We start from the raw sequence: 15235 nt of genomic DNA, 5'->3' as shown, positions 1-15235 counted from the left end.
CAGAACAGTGAGTTCCTCATAATGAGAAAGCTTCTAACAAGAGCCATTTCAGACATAATCAGCTCAGGAAAGAAACTCAACAGAACAGAATGAACATTCTAATTCAATTTATATTATTATATTGATGATGCATTTATATAGCGCTTTTTTTCGCCAAGGCTGTCAAGCACATTAGGCTAAGTTCTGCACAACAAAATTCAGAATATTGAAAAGGAGAGCTACACTGTAAAATTCCTCACCTTCAAAAGTCTTTAAAAATCCACAAAGCCACATTGTTGGAATAGATGTGACTTAGGAATTCCAGCTGCCATAGGGGAGACATTTGTTTAGACTTTATTTCTCATTTTTTTCAACTGGTTCTTGAAAGGGAACTGCCAACCTGGTTTCCCAGTCTCGGTGGCCAAGGATGGAAAAGTAGAAGCCACATTGGGTGTTGGCTATGTGGGGAAGCATCTCGTGGAAGTTATGGATGGTGACAAATTGATGGCAGTAGTTCATTCAGAGTTCCCTTCTGCAGCCCCACCCTGCTGCTTTTCCAGAGGACACCTTGCTTTCCTTATTGAGACTATCACAGTGACCAGGAACTCATTCCATTTCACCTGGCAAAAGGGATTTCTGTTTAAAAAAAATAAAACAATTTCATATATGTTCTAATGACCCGAAATGAAATAAAGTCGGGAACAGAAGCTGGAGGTTCTGTAACCCTTTCTATTCCTCAGCCGGCCTCCCGGTCTCAGCTCAGTTGCCCCCTGCCCTCAGCGTCCACCTCTGCAGGCTAGATTTCAGGACTTATTCAGGGCTTCTCTTCTCCCCTATAGTTCAGCCTGGAGATGCCTTCGTCTTGTCACAGTGCCAACCCTGGATTCCATGCTGCGTGACCTTTCAGTGTAGGCACTCATCATCTGGCTCTGCCTTTCAGTGTCTCAATTCCAGATCTCCAGGGGATATGTCCAGGACAGATGGCATCCTGTGACATATAGCATGCCTACATCTTTCAGGGACTGAGGGTAGGAAGAAGGTGCTGAGAAGAGTGGGGTCCCTAAGAAAGGAATGGGAGAAGGGAAGAAGTAATTGATTTATCAATGCTCCCATCCTCCCTTTAAAACTTCATTTATATTATTATTATACTAATAACTTGTATTCTTTGTACAGAAACAGAAAATTAAAATAAGCAAACACATTTTTAAAAGATTTTATTTATTTATTTGAGAGAGAGAGAGAGAGCACATGTTTGTTCAGGAGCAAGGGGAGGGGAAACAGGAGAGGGAGAAGCAGACTCCCTTCTGAGCCGAGTGCCCCAGCCTGGAGTGGGACCTGGGGCTCAGTTCCAGGACCCCGGGATCATAACCTGAGCCAAAGGCAGGCGCTTAACCAACTGAGCCACTCAGGTGCCCTGCAAACATTGTTAAATACCTGTAATCCTAAATATGATGGCTGCAAACAATTTGGCACTTCTCAGAAGTTTTTAGAATTCTGTATTTATATGCTTGTATTCATATGCATACTAACATTTTTAACAAAAGCAGGATCACTTTTTTAAAAGATATTATTTATTTCTTCACGAGAGACACACAGAGAGAGGCAGAGACCTAGGCAGAGGGAGAAGCAGGATCCCTGCAGGGAGCCAGATGCAGAACACTATCCCAGGACGCCGGAATGACCACCTGAGCCAAAGGCAGTCATTCAACCACTGAGCCACCCAGGTGCCCCATAAGCAGGATCACTTTACACACCAGTTTAAAATCTGCTTTTTTACTTAAAAATATATATGAATGTGTTGGCTGTATATCCATGTCCATTAATATAAATCAACGTCATTTTTTAAAGATCTTATCTGCAAGTAATCTCTACACCCAACATGGTGCTCAAACTCACAACCCCAAGATCAAAAATCACATGCTCCACCAACTGAGCCAGCCAGCTGCACCTAAATCAATGTCATTTCTAACTACTGTATGATTCTCATTGTAGAGATGTGCCCTAATTCAATGAGGCACCTCCTGTTGATATTTAACTTGTTTCAATTTTTTTGTTATTTACAAAAACACTCCAATCAACATCTTTATATACATACATCTGTACAATCTCCTGAAACTTTCCTTAATATAAAATAGTTCAAGTGGATTTGTTTGGTTAGAAGACATGAGACATATGATCAGAGTATTTTGCACAAATGTGGATCCCATATATACTTCCATGGTACTATATCTGTATGATGTGCCAGTTTCTCCATACTCTGGGTACTAGCACTCTCTTTAAATTATCTCAGTTTCTCCTTAACTGACTGATTTTCTCCTAATTTTCCATCCATGTGGCAACTCAAACAAAAGTCGTATGGGCTATAGCTCCCTTTAGACCAGATACTGCATCTGTGACTGTCCGTGACCAGATGTTTCATTTCAGAGAGCATTATTTTCAGGCTGACCTTTTTCTTCCTCTCTGTCTTTGTAGCTTGCTAAAATATTTGTATTGAGCATCTGTTATTCCTCTACCAGCTGGGATGAGTCCAGAAGTATGGCTTCCCTTCCCTATTTAAAGCTATCAAATATACCATTACCAGGTTTAACCCAAAGAGTTTACTGAATATTCATCTTTGGTCAAATAGTGCAGACATACCTGCTAAAAGAAATTGACAGTTTAGTAAATTATTTGAGGGCCTTATACTGATTCAGGCTTTGCCATATGCTATTTGCTTTTTGTTCAGGGGAAATATTATTCGTTCACCTATCCATTTATTTATTCACTTACACATCCATATACCAAGGAGAATCAAGCTATAAGTCTCTTGACTCTCCTACGTGAGATATTTTGATAGAGTCATCCTTAGTAAAGATTTTTTTAAATGTTAAGTAGTTTACCAAGAAGAACAAATGAAAAATGGATATGTATTCATGTGATAAGCCTAAGTGATCCATGACAAAATATTTTAATGATTTTTTAATGAAAGTAAAATTGTTTATTATAGGAATTTCCTCAAATATTTACAAAAGCAAAAAATTTTAAAAAATCATCTGGAATATATAGAACTCACAGGTAATTAACAGTTATATATTTATTTCTATTTTCTGAATCTTTACCTTCAACAAATCCCAAATAATAGCCATGAAAGAATTACTTCCAAAAGGGGCTTCAGGATGCAATTGAAACGTCTTTAAACCAGTTGTTTACATAAAATGAATGCTAATTAATCACTAGGAAGGAAGACCAGTGGACATCTGAGCGATATTTAAAAAGAGACAGAGAGAAAAAGAAAAAGGAAAGAAGGTAAGACCGGGGAGAACTGGAGAAGAAATAGACTGGGATAGTTACACGCAAAAGAATGGAAATCACTGGTGGTTTATAAAAGCAAAAAGGAGAATATAGGAGAAAGGGAGACATGGGACCAGTGCCCCAGAAGATCCACTTATTAAGCAGGACTCTTTTAAAGGTTCCAAGGGATAAAAATTCAGTGTGAGGCAGGATACACAAAAGAGAGAGGGGTTATTTGGATGGCTGTGTACTGGTGTATTTCTAGTAACTAAAGAAAAGATTAAACAACTAAATCCATGCAGAGTTAAGCTTTGCCTCATGAACAATAGGAACCAGGGATTCAAATACCACTAAAGTTTTTTTAGTGCATCTCATGTCTTTGTTTTTCTCTGTGTATCCCATGTGCCATATCCCACTAGTGACTGTCTGGCACCATGTGATAGAAAACATGACTGCCAAGCATTAGCAAGTTTCCCACCCCAAGCCTCCCACAACCTGAAAGAGACTTATTCCCTCTCCTCAATTCTAGGAAAAATCTCAAGAATTACTTTGATTTACCCACTTTGAATGATTTGTGCACACCTGAACCCATCACCTGTGGTGAGATAGGTAATGTCAAGTAAGAACATGGTGACTCTCTCGAGAACTGCATGTTTAGAGTGAAAGAAAAAGGAGTTCCCAAGAGAATGCAACTGTTTCCAGAAGGTCTTGGACAAACTACAGTTCTACAGATGTATACTACTGCTCTCAAAGCAGCACAAATGCAAACCATTTGGAAGAAGTTTGAGAGATAACAACAGATCATTGTAGGTCCCAGTTTCTCTAGAAAGTATAAAGCAAGCAGCTCCCCCATGGGTCACTCTCTCCACTAGTGCCTGTTTGGTTTGGGGGTTTCATTCAAATCCTGGAATATCCCCCACAATGATGGCATAATCCCAGGAAATATCACGCACCAAGAAAGTTAGATTCCTCCAAGGCCAATTTAAGCATTTTCTTACTCAGAAGTCTCACAAATCTTAAACTTTGGAAACTGAATTTCTAATATTCCATAGTTCATGAGCAAGCCAGATGAGGAAAGGCCATCTATGAGGCAAGGGGGATTGGGAGAGGGTGGCACCATGATGGAATGGAAGCGCCCTTCTCTTGAGCAGTTTAAATACCATGCCCAACAGAGCTACTTAAGGAGAGATGGGAGAATGAGTGGGGAGTCAGTAGACATTGGAGAGGAAGGCAACCAGCCTGTGAGTTGGTCTTAACTCTGGAACGAGAGGGCCTGGTTTTTAGTGTAATGGTTCCAGAAACATTTCATTTACTCTCAGAAAATACCATGCACACAAACCTTTTTTTTCTTTCTTTCTTTCTTTTCTCCTTTTTCTCAATCTCAGACTGGTCACCTTCGTTTTCCCTTCATTTACTTAATACTCTTTGAGTGAATGAAGAGACATTTTTCTTCAAAGACATTCCAATTGTGTTACCCAACTTTGAAAAGATAAATCATCATTCTAGTCTATCTGTCCTGCTGGATTAAAAGCTTCATGATAGCCACGTATCTGTTATAGTTTTATGCTACACCCTCCTCCTTTTCTAGACCCTTGGTGAAGTATGGCTAGTAGGGCTCAGTAAATATTTGTTAAATTGAATCATCATATAATCATAAAATACTTCAACCTAAAAACAATGCCCACAATTAAAGGAGGTTTACAACACATTCTATAATAAAATTTTTGCTAATCCACCCTTTCAGTCACCTTTTAAATCTTACTCAGTCCACTTCAACCTGTATTTATTGAGTGGCCTACCCTGTACAAATCATTATGCTAGGCATCCACAGCACAGGTTCAGTAAAATTCTCCCTACAGCTCTGAAAAGATGGATGCTCATAAAGAAAAGTTAGACTGCTGTAGAAAAAAAGAGTAGGCAAGCTCAAACTTAACCATTATTTGCTGTCAAGCTGTGGGGAATGAAGCTGACAGCTTCAGGCTAGCTCAGATCCCAGCCCCCTTCAGCAACTCTTGCAGCATCAAGAAACACAACAGGCTAAACCCAGCATTTTGCTGCTGCTGTTGCTGTTTTAAGAACAAGCAGAGTGAGTCAGAAGGGCCAATTTTTTTTTCCTCCAGTGTGTTCTCCAGAGAAGGGCATGGAGAGAGTTACTCCATTTGAAGAGTCACAATTAATGTGAAGCCATTGCCATATGTTAACTAGATTATTCAGGAACCATTTTATAGGCCACTTAAAACTACGATGCTCTTAATTGCACATTTGGACAGTTAACAACATGGTCTAGTTTGCACGCGCGCGCGAGTGTGTGTGCACACGCGATTCCCTTTTTTGTGAATTTAAAGGTTCTTTTTTCATTTGGCAAAAGCAAGTTCTATTTTGTTTTTTTCATTCACAGACGTATGTGCTGCCAAAGAGCAAAAGAGGGGATCCTTTCCCTTCTCTCAGATATCACGCTCCCAAGGTGGAAAAATTTCAGGGAAAAAGTAGCAAAGCCTAAACTTCCCAGGTCATCCAACTCCAGAAATGCCATGAGATTGAATTTTTGCTTCTTAGTCATCCTGGGAATGAGTGGGTATGACACAAGCTATAACATTAGGGGGAAAGATACAATAGTCAATAGACCTGTCACAGGTTTTCATCAGCCGTGATAGTCATGGGACCTGGGGAACAGCAAACAGAACTGACAATCTGGCCACAACTCATTTCTAGGTTCTGGCACCACCACTCTCCCCGCCCCCCCCAGGGCCTGGCCCTCTTTGCCTCCATTATGTACAAAGAGTCAACAATTCTTACAACCTCTCCTCCCCACGCATGTTCGGTGTGCAAAAAGGTGATCATCTTCTCCCATCCTTCCATCAGAAAACATAAAGAATGTCAAATACTAGTTAGAAGTTGAGATTTACATAAACATATATGTATATATTATTTATATATGTATACACAGATTCTGTACGTATATATATACATACATACTATGTCGATGTCTAAGATGTGTGTGTAAGCTGTACGTGTGTATTTGTAGGCCTATAAACATTTTCTTTCTGATTAGACTGTGGACTGAGAGAAGCCCCTGAATAAGCCCTTGACTACACTGATGCTTTATTCCTTCACGCTATTCTTTTTTTTTTTTTTCTCTTCAGTTTCCTGCTTATTCTTTCCCTCTCTAAGCTCTAGTCATTCTAGCTGACTAAACTGAAACCACGCCAGGGATTTGAACACGTGCTTCTTTTTCTTTTTTTGGATTTTTATTTATTTATTTGAGAGAGAGATCATGAGCAGTGGGAGGGGCCGAGGGAGAAGCAGACTCCCCTGAGCCAGGAGTCCAATTTGGGACTCAGTCCCAGGATTGATCCCTGGGATTAAGACCTGAGCTGAAGGCAGATGCTTAACCAACTGAGCTGCCCAGGCGCCTCACATGTGCTTCTTTTTAACTGGAAGGACCTCCTTCCCACCCCCTGCCACCAACCTTTGCTTAATTATTTACTATTCTCTTCATCATTACCTCACACTATTTCCTCAAGAAGCTTCCTCTGCATCCCTCAGACTATTTTTTTTGGTCTGGGAATTTCTTTTTACATGCTTTCCTCAGATGTCAATTGAGCCTTAAGAATGAGACACTCGAAAGCTTTAGTAAGCTCAAGTAGATGGTAGTACTTGTCAACTGTGGGCTTTACCATAGAGCCATCTGACTGAGCCATCTTATGGCCAATGCCAGATATCAGCATCCTTAAGTAATCTGTCTGGACTGATCAGGTCTCCCAGAGGAGAGTCTTCCAGGTTCCTGCCTAAAATGTAGAGGTCTAGCTGCCAGCATTCTGGAAACCATACAGACTAAGACTAATAGGAGTCTTAGCGTTTAATACATAAGTATTTGCTCTACCCTTCCATTTTCAGTAAGGACCTGTATTTGTTTCCTATTGCTGGTCTAACAAGTGGCCACATACTTAGTGGCTTAACAGAATATGAATTGATTATCTTATAGTTCTAGAGTTCAGAATCTGAAAGGATTCCACAGAAATAAAATCAAGTTGTCAGCAGGGCTGAGGTTTTTGTGTTTTGGGTTTTTTGTTCGTTTGTTTGTTTGAGCCTTTAGGGAGAATCCATTTCCAAATCTGCCCTTTCTGGCTTCTAGAGGCTACCCACACTACTTGCTCGTGCCCTCTTCCTCCATCTTCAAAGTCAACACCAGTAGTCAAGTCCTTCTCATGCTCCCTACTTCTGACATTTCCTCTTCTGCCTCCCTCTTCCCCTTACAAGGACACTGCGATTGCATTGGGTCTGCTCAGCTTCTCCAGAATAACTTCCCATTTCAAAGTCCACTGATTAGCAGCCTTAATTCCCTTTTGCCATGTAACCTAATATATTGATGGGTTCTAGGAATTAGGATGTAGTCACCTTTGGTGGCCATTATTTTGCCTACCATGTCATCTCAGTGCTCAATTGTCCCTAGGTTCTAGGGTGACAACAAGTTTAGGAACTCTTGGTTTCATCCTCTTTATAAACTAAATCTATTTTCTCTGTGCTGGATGTAACAGGGTGGCAATTAATAACTAGGAAGACTAGGGAATCTGTTTTGAAGGTCTAACCACAGTAGTTCTTTTTTTTTTTTAATTTTTATTTATTTATGAAAGTCACAGAGAGAGAGAGAGAGAGAGAGAGAGAGAGAGGCACAGAGACATAGGCAGAGGGAGAAGCAGGCTCCATGCACCGGGAGCCCGATGTGGGACTCGATCCTGGGTCTCCAGGATCGTGCCCTGGGCCAAAGGCAGGCGCCAAACCGCTGCGCCACCCAGGGATCCCCTAACCACAGTAGTTCTTAAAGAGAATTTCTATGAATACTCCTGTTTTTATCTCTACCTCACTGCCCACCCTCAGCATCCATAAATGCCTAGAATATATACCAGACATACCAACTCCTGAAACTTTGGAAAAGATCTGAATTATACCAGTACTTTGGGTTGCTTCTTGTCTTTCTTTCAGGTTAGGATTCAGCTTTCTCAGGTGTCTTTAAGTCAATTTCCACTCATGTATTTTCCTTCCAGCTTCCAAAATTTCATTCCTGTTCTCTTCTCTTCTGTTCTCTTTGTCCTTGTGGGTTTATTATACCTTTGTGGTAGATTGATTTCATAAATATCTCTAATTTCTTCCTCCTTATATTCATGCTCCTCACAATGTAAACTTGCAACTCCTCTGATTAAGAGATGGAGCCAATTTTCCCATCTCTTAAATCTAGACAGGACTCATGACTTGCTTGGACCAATAGAATGAAGCAGAAGTAACAATGTGTCAATTCTAAAGGTAGACCTCAAGAGACCTTATACATTTCCATTCACTTTCTTGGGGCCCCCTCCTTTTCCATATGAACAAACTCAGTCTGGCCTGATGGAGTATGGTAGCCTGAGTCAGCCCAGCGGTCCCAGTGGAGGCCCCAGAGATGAGAAAACCCAGCCAAGATGAGGAGAGCTGAATTTGAATTGCAGTTGACTGAGGGAGGCCTACTGAAACCAGCAAACCAGCTTTCTGAGCCTAGGTCACTGCGCTATCCTCAAGAATCATGAGCTAAATAATCAGTTGTCATTTTAAGCCACTACATTTTGTGGCATTTTGTTATGCCACAAAAACTAACTCATATAGCCTTTTAAAACCCCATTTATTGTTATTAAGTGGGAATTTAGGGACTGAAACTTAGACATGTATGTTCACGTATGTTCCTCCATCTTTACCTGGAACTCTTGATTGATTGCTTTCTCCATATGAGACCTTGTCAATAGGGAACCATAGAGCTATGCACAGATATCACATCAAAACTTAGTGTTTTAAATGTATCTATTTATTTTTTCATCCATTCACTTGATTTTGACAAAATAATAAGTGTCCAAGGTACAGCAGACAAAGCTTTTGCTCTATGAAGATTCCTGTTAGTCAAGGAAGCAGTCACTATCATGATACTCAAACTCCATGTGAAACATATTTTTACTCTTGATTCTTGCAAAGAGGAAATACTATGTCTCTCTTTATCTTACCCTCCAATTGTACTCTCTCATAGTATTCTTAAATAGGAAGTCCTTGAGGATCTTTAGCCACAGGTTAGTATACAAAACAATTTTGAGATGTGACTAGTTAGCAACATTAAAATCAGTTCTACTGACATATTTTGTTTTGCTAATTTTACATAAATGGCCCATTTAAAGTTGTCTATAAATAGCCCATCTAAAATGGAGTAAATCTTTCTAAACTAGCAGTACATAGTCAACAGTCCAATGCTTCAGATCAAAATAGTAAGTATTAAGACCTAACATCTTAATTTATATTTCCTAATATGTACAATGCCTTGTTTTGTTGGCATTCATTAATTGAATTTATTTTTATCAACTCTTAATTATCTGCATAGTTATTTATTTTTCAAGTTTGAGCATAAAAGAACTTATTTGAACTATTGTAATGAGTCATTCAACAGAACAGGCCTTTCATATACTTGAAGGAAGATTGTTATGTCTTTGGCTCTGATTGTCAAACTGAAGCAGGATATAGCTCTAATCAATACAATAATTATTGTATCCCATCCTAATTATGAGGCCAGGAATATAATCATCGTTACACAAAAACTTTTAATAATTTTTCTCAGCACATAGTTTTTGTTAACTCAGTTATAATTAAATGTGCATATTTTAGCCCTAAATTCAGTGATGATAGCTGATTCACAGTCTTTGTGAGCAACATAAAGGATTTCTGAGAAATATATAGCAAACAATAAGAGTAAAAGGATGTAATCATCTTATGACTTTGGTTGCTAATGGACTTGACATTTCTCTTGCAGCCACCAATGTTCATTATGATTTCCTAGATAAACCAAAAACCATTATCTTGGATGTAACAACTTTATAGAACACATGAAAGATATACAACATGGAAAACAGGAAAGAACTAAGTCCCAGCAAGAATACATGCTAAAATGGTAAAGATAGGGGTGCCTGGGTGGCTCAGTCAGTTAAATGTCTGCCATAGGCTCAGATCATGATCTCAGAGTCCTGGGATTGAGCCCCTGCATTTGCATCAGGCTTTGTGCTCAGTCTGCTGCTCCCTCTGCCCCACTTTCCCTACCTACTCCCCCTGCTTGTGCTCTCTCTGTCTCTCATAAATAAATAAATAAATAAATAAATAAATCAATCAATCAATCAATCAATCAATCTTTTTTTTAAATGGTAAAGGTAGGATATAATAAGAGCCTAAAGAAGAAACTGATGAATAATAATGAAAGCTAGTATTTTATTCACTCTCAACAATCCTAGGAGATAGTTATTATCTTCATTTTATAGATAAGGTAACTGAGAAGCAAAGAGGTTTTATGACTTTCTTAATATTATATAGCCCAAAGGAGGTAGAGTTGGGACTCATACTCAGGCAGTCTCTTTCCACAACTCAGGCTCTTAACACTATATTACATTGGTGAAGATTCCACTCCAAAATGAAGCTGTATGCACATTGCTTTCCATGGAATTTGACCTGCTCTAATCCAGCATCCTCTATTTGTCCTAAAAATGCCCTACCTGACATGAAGATGATTGTATTGGTGTGAGCAAATATGTATGTGAAATTATATCTTCTTTAAAAAATTCTTTGTCTTGGTGATTTTATCAAATCTACTTTCTGGAGGCTGCTTTTCACCTTTTACTTTTATCTGACTTAATTTTCAGAAAATACCAATGTTAGTGGCCTATTTAACTAATTAGTGGAAGAGTGATATGTTTTCATGATTATTGCCGTAGTCATAATCCCTTTTATGCTGTACAGGTGTGTAATCAATGCACTTTTTAAATTCTATGGAGTGTGGTCCTCCTTCTAATTGCCGCAAATTGGGTGCACTAATCACTTTGATTTGTTGGCCAACATATTTATAGATTTCTACCAGGTGTTCTACCCAGAAGATAATTGCTTAACAGTACAGAGTATTTCAACATTGTTGATTGTAAAACAAATCCAATGGTGACTTCAAATGCTGGCTTCATTGTTCATTCACTCATTCATTCATTTACTCATTCCAAAGAAATACATTGTGCATCATCTCTGTGCCAGTCATTGAACGAGACAGTGGGAAAATAAAAGGCACAAAATACACTTCCTGCCTCCAAATCTCACAGTCTAATGAATATTCTAATGAAATAAGCTATTTTATAAGCCATGAGAATAAAAGGGATACATAAAATTTTCCACAAGATCCCAAAGGAGTGGATGACTAACTGCTTTGGAGTGATGAAATCAGAGTCAAAAAGGAGATAATGACACTTGATCTAAATCTAGAAGAATATGTAGGAATTTGCCAGTTGTAGGGAATGGTGAAGGTCCTGGGAACATCAGCACATTTTATGTGGTTGACACATAGGGTACACATGGAGGAAGGGCCTGGACATAAAGCTGTGTCATTAGAATAGATTCAAACTGTGAATGATATTTTACTTAAGGGGAAAAAAACTTAAACTTTTTTTCTTATTAACAGTAGAGAAGCATGAAAAAGTTCTAATCAGATAAAATACATATCCCCTTGCTTGGGATTTTCTGTGTATAAGTCTGTCTCCTTGCCTAGACTTGTCATAGGGGCCTTCACTACAAAGTTGAGTGGATCTTGAAAGATTGGGTTAATAAATTAATGTTCTTTAAAAGATAACTCGGTCAGCAATGCAAACCATGGATTTGATTAAGGGTCAGTTGGAAGGCAAGGAGACCATTTGGAAAATGTGTATTTATGCAGCTATGACATAATGGGAGACTAAGCAAATTCATGTCAATAAGAACCAAAATGTGAAGCCGTCTAAGCACTGTAGGGAAATGGGCCACCAACCACTTCATTGATTGATCTCATAGAATCCTGTGAATAGCTCTGAAGAAAACCTTCCAGCCGGGGCTCATATAGTGCCAGTTACCTCACTTATTGAGGGGAGGGCACTCACCTGTTCTGCCACCATCTCCTCGGCTGCCCCATAATCTTGTTTGGGGCTGATGCTGCCAAACTTCTTATAAATTAAGCGATACACACAGATCTTCTTTGAACTTAAAGTTGTGTCCCTTGTCATGACCCATATTTTTTATCACTTAGGTGTATAACCACATCACTTCGATGTGAAGTCTATCTGAACTGTTGAAATTCAATGTCTTTTAACCTGGTCTGACAATGATGACTTCCAACATCAGCAAAATTCTGTAGCAGCAATAGCAGCAATAATATTAGGCAAAAAAGCTTATAAATAAGAGAAAGGCTGTGACAACACATGGAGAAAGTAGATGAGAAGCTACAGAGGGGGCTCGGTGCTCATTTAAATAACATGCTTTATGGTCCAAGCAGGAACCTCTGATGGCCCCAAAGAATTAAGGAATAAATGGAACCATTGCAAGGAAAGTGCTTAGAGAATGTAAGAGACCAATATTAAAAGCCATTATGAAAGGAAAACTACCCCTTTACTATAATACTACTAGCACTATATATTTATAAAAATGAACAGCCATTGTTCTTTACCTGATTCTTGGAAGCACCTTTTAAACAAAAAGCAATAGAAACATTTAAAAAAAAAAAAAGGTGCTACTTTCAATCTAGAGTTCTTCCTATGGACTTGAATAATTCTCAATTAAAACTTTTTTCCTCCCCAAACTCAAACCAAGAGTTTAAACGATTTTTCCTCACCATCCTTAGCTCAAAGAGCCTCAAAATTATACCAATACCAGGTATCTTGCCAATGACAGGATTTTCCTAAGTGTGAAAATAACCAAACATTAACGAGTGAATGTCTTTCCATTTTAAGCACGAACATGATTAATTTCCACATCACATCCTCACAAACAAAAGCACAATCAATATTAGACCACTGTACTGAGACAGAGGGAAACATTTGAAAAATCATCAAGCTATGAACAGAAAGAAGAAACAAAGAGAAAAGAGCTGGTCTTGGTGGAAGAGGAGTTTGGCCTTGAGCAATGCTGTTTTTGATGGAAGGAAAGCACTCTCTTGGTAAATTGCCTTTCCTCATTCTCTATTCAGTTTTAGGTTTTATTGTAACACAATACAAAATAAAAATTGAAATGCTTAACACCTATAAAAATAAGTCTTTAGTTTGCATTTTGAGACATTAAATAAATGAGAGCACAGCAAAATAATTCCATTCAAAATTGCAACTTTGATAGAGGACTGTCATGATAGAAGTTTCCATTCATTTCTTGTTCCTGAGGTCTACAGCTTGGTATTGCCCTCATTGGAACCACACTCATAAAGCTTCATAGAAAACAAGACATAAAAAAAAAAAAAAAAAGAAGAAGAAGAAAAGAAAACAAAAGAAAACAAGACATCTTCATATTTAAAACCTAAAACTCACTTACCTAAATATGCACACTGTGACAATCATAAAGTTACTTAAGTTGATGAATAAAAACAGGAGTATACATCTGTTCTAATTGGCATTTCTATCTCACCCAGCTCATTTGTGAAGACTGACTAGCTGTGGTTTGCCAACAGACTCACATACCAGAGGTTGGGCCAGGGTGACACTGAATAACCTTCTTCTCAAAGGAATCGGCAGCACATTGAGTTTGAACAAAAGTCCAGAAGTACATTAACAGATTTTCTTACGAAGGCCCAGCAGAAAAGCATATTGTTTCTCATTGCTTATTGGCATCAATCCATAACGACGCCTTTAATGATTGTTTTGGTGAAAGATCACATTCATCAGCCCACACATTGGTTGTGAATTTTTTGTTTTTCCAGTGAATCAGTTGATATGGAAATGTTCTTTCATTTAAGTAGCTCTATGTCAACACTGTCCTTTTAAAAATATTAAGTACTCACACATATCATCTCTCTCTCCCCCTTTCACACACGCACACACACACACACTTAAATGTTCTGTGTGTCTGTGTCTGTATATTTGAGAAAGATGTTTTTCTGAGTGAGATGAGGGTGTGACGTTGAATTAGAGCTGTCAAACAAGTGGTGGGATATTTGGCTTTAGAGTCAAGGTGAGAGGTTCAGTAGGGAGACAGAGGTAGGGAGAGACTCAGTAGGGAGTCATCTGCATAGAATTAACAATTGACAATATGTTAGTGAGTGAAAACATAAAGGGAGGAGAGAGCGCCTTGGAGGTGCCATTATTCTATATTTTGTCTTTAGTTTAAATAAACAAATTCAGTTAATGATATAGCGAGCATTCATCTTCCTTTTCTCTTAGAAGGAGGGGAGGTTGTTCATTTGTTTTTATTTTTGCCTGCCTAGTATCCAATCTCATTTGAGGATCAGGTGGGATAACACTTCTCCTTTCCACAGTGAGCACACCTGCTGACTCCAATCTGTGCCAATAAAAGTCAGTCCAAAGACGTGCTATCAGCAAAGATCACCCACTTTTAGCTGTAGCTGCTAAGCTGGAGGACTGTGTAAGTCTGAAGCTGTTTCTTAGTCTCATCATCTCTGCCTCTTAGGGGAGAGCTTGACTTGGGATGATGTTAACACCAAAGGAAAAAGTTCAGAGAGGTGAAGAGATGGCTTCTTGGGGGCATCACTTGGTCTATCAGATCAAGTTGTGCCCAAAACTGAAACTACCTCTGGACTTTTCACTTGTAACTGAAAAAATTCTGGTTAATACACATACTTGTGGAAAGAGCATCAGAATAAGAGGAAAATAAATGTTAGTCATAAATTCCTAGCTGCTTAAAGAATGGAACATTTTCTTTACAAAATGCAAGATTTCCACAAATTATTATTGTATGGTTTTGTCAGTTTGCTTGCCCGAGGTATAAGCATCAGTCTTCCCAGATCAGAGCTAAAAAGACACGAACATTCCAAATTTTGGAGACGTGACAGAAGATTGCATCTTCTGAGAGAAGCAAAGGAAACAATAAATTGGTGATCTCCTGTAATGACCTTTCCTTTCGCAAAATGACTGCCTCTCAGTGGCTGCCATCCAGCAAGCAATCATGGTTAGTCAATGTCTCCTCAAATCTTTAAGAC

Source organism: Nyctereutes procyonoides, unplaced genomic scaffold, assembly GCF_905146905.1.
Source record: "Nyctereutes procyonoides isolate TBG_1078 unplaced genomic scaffold, NYPRO_anot_genome, whole genome shotgun sequence".
Taxonomy (NCBI): domain Eukaryota; kingdom Metazoa; phylum Chordata; class Mammalia; order Carnivora; family Canidae; genus Nyctereutes; species Nyctereutes procyonoides.
This window is presented reverse-complemented; position numbering follows the sequence as displayed.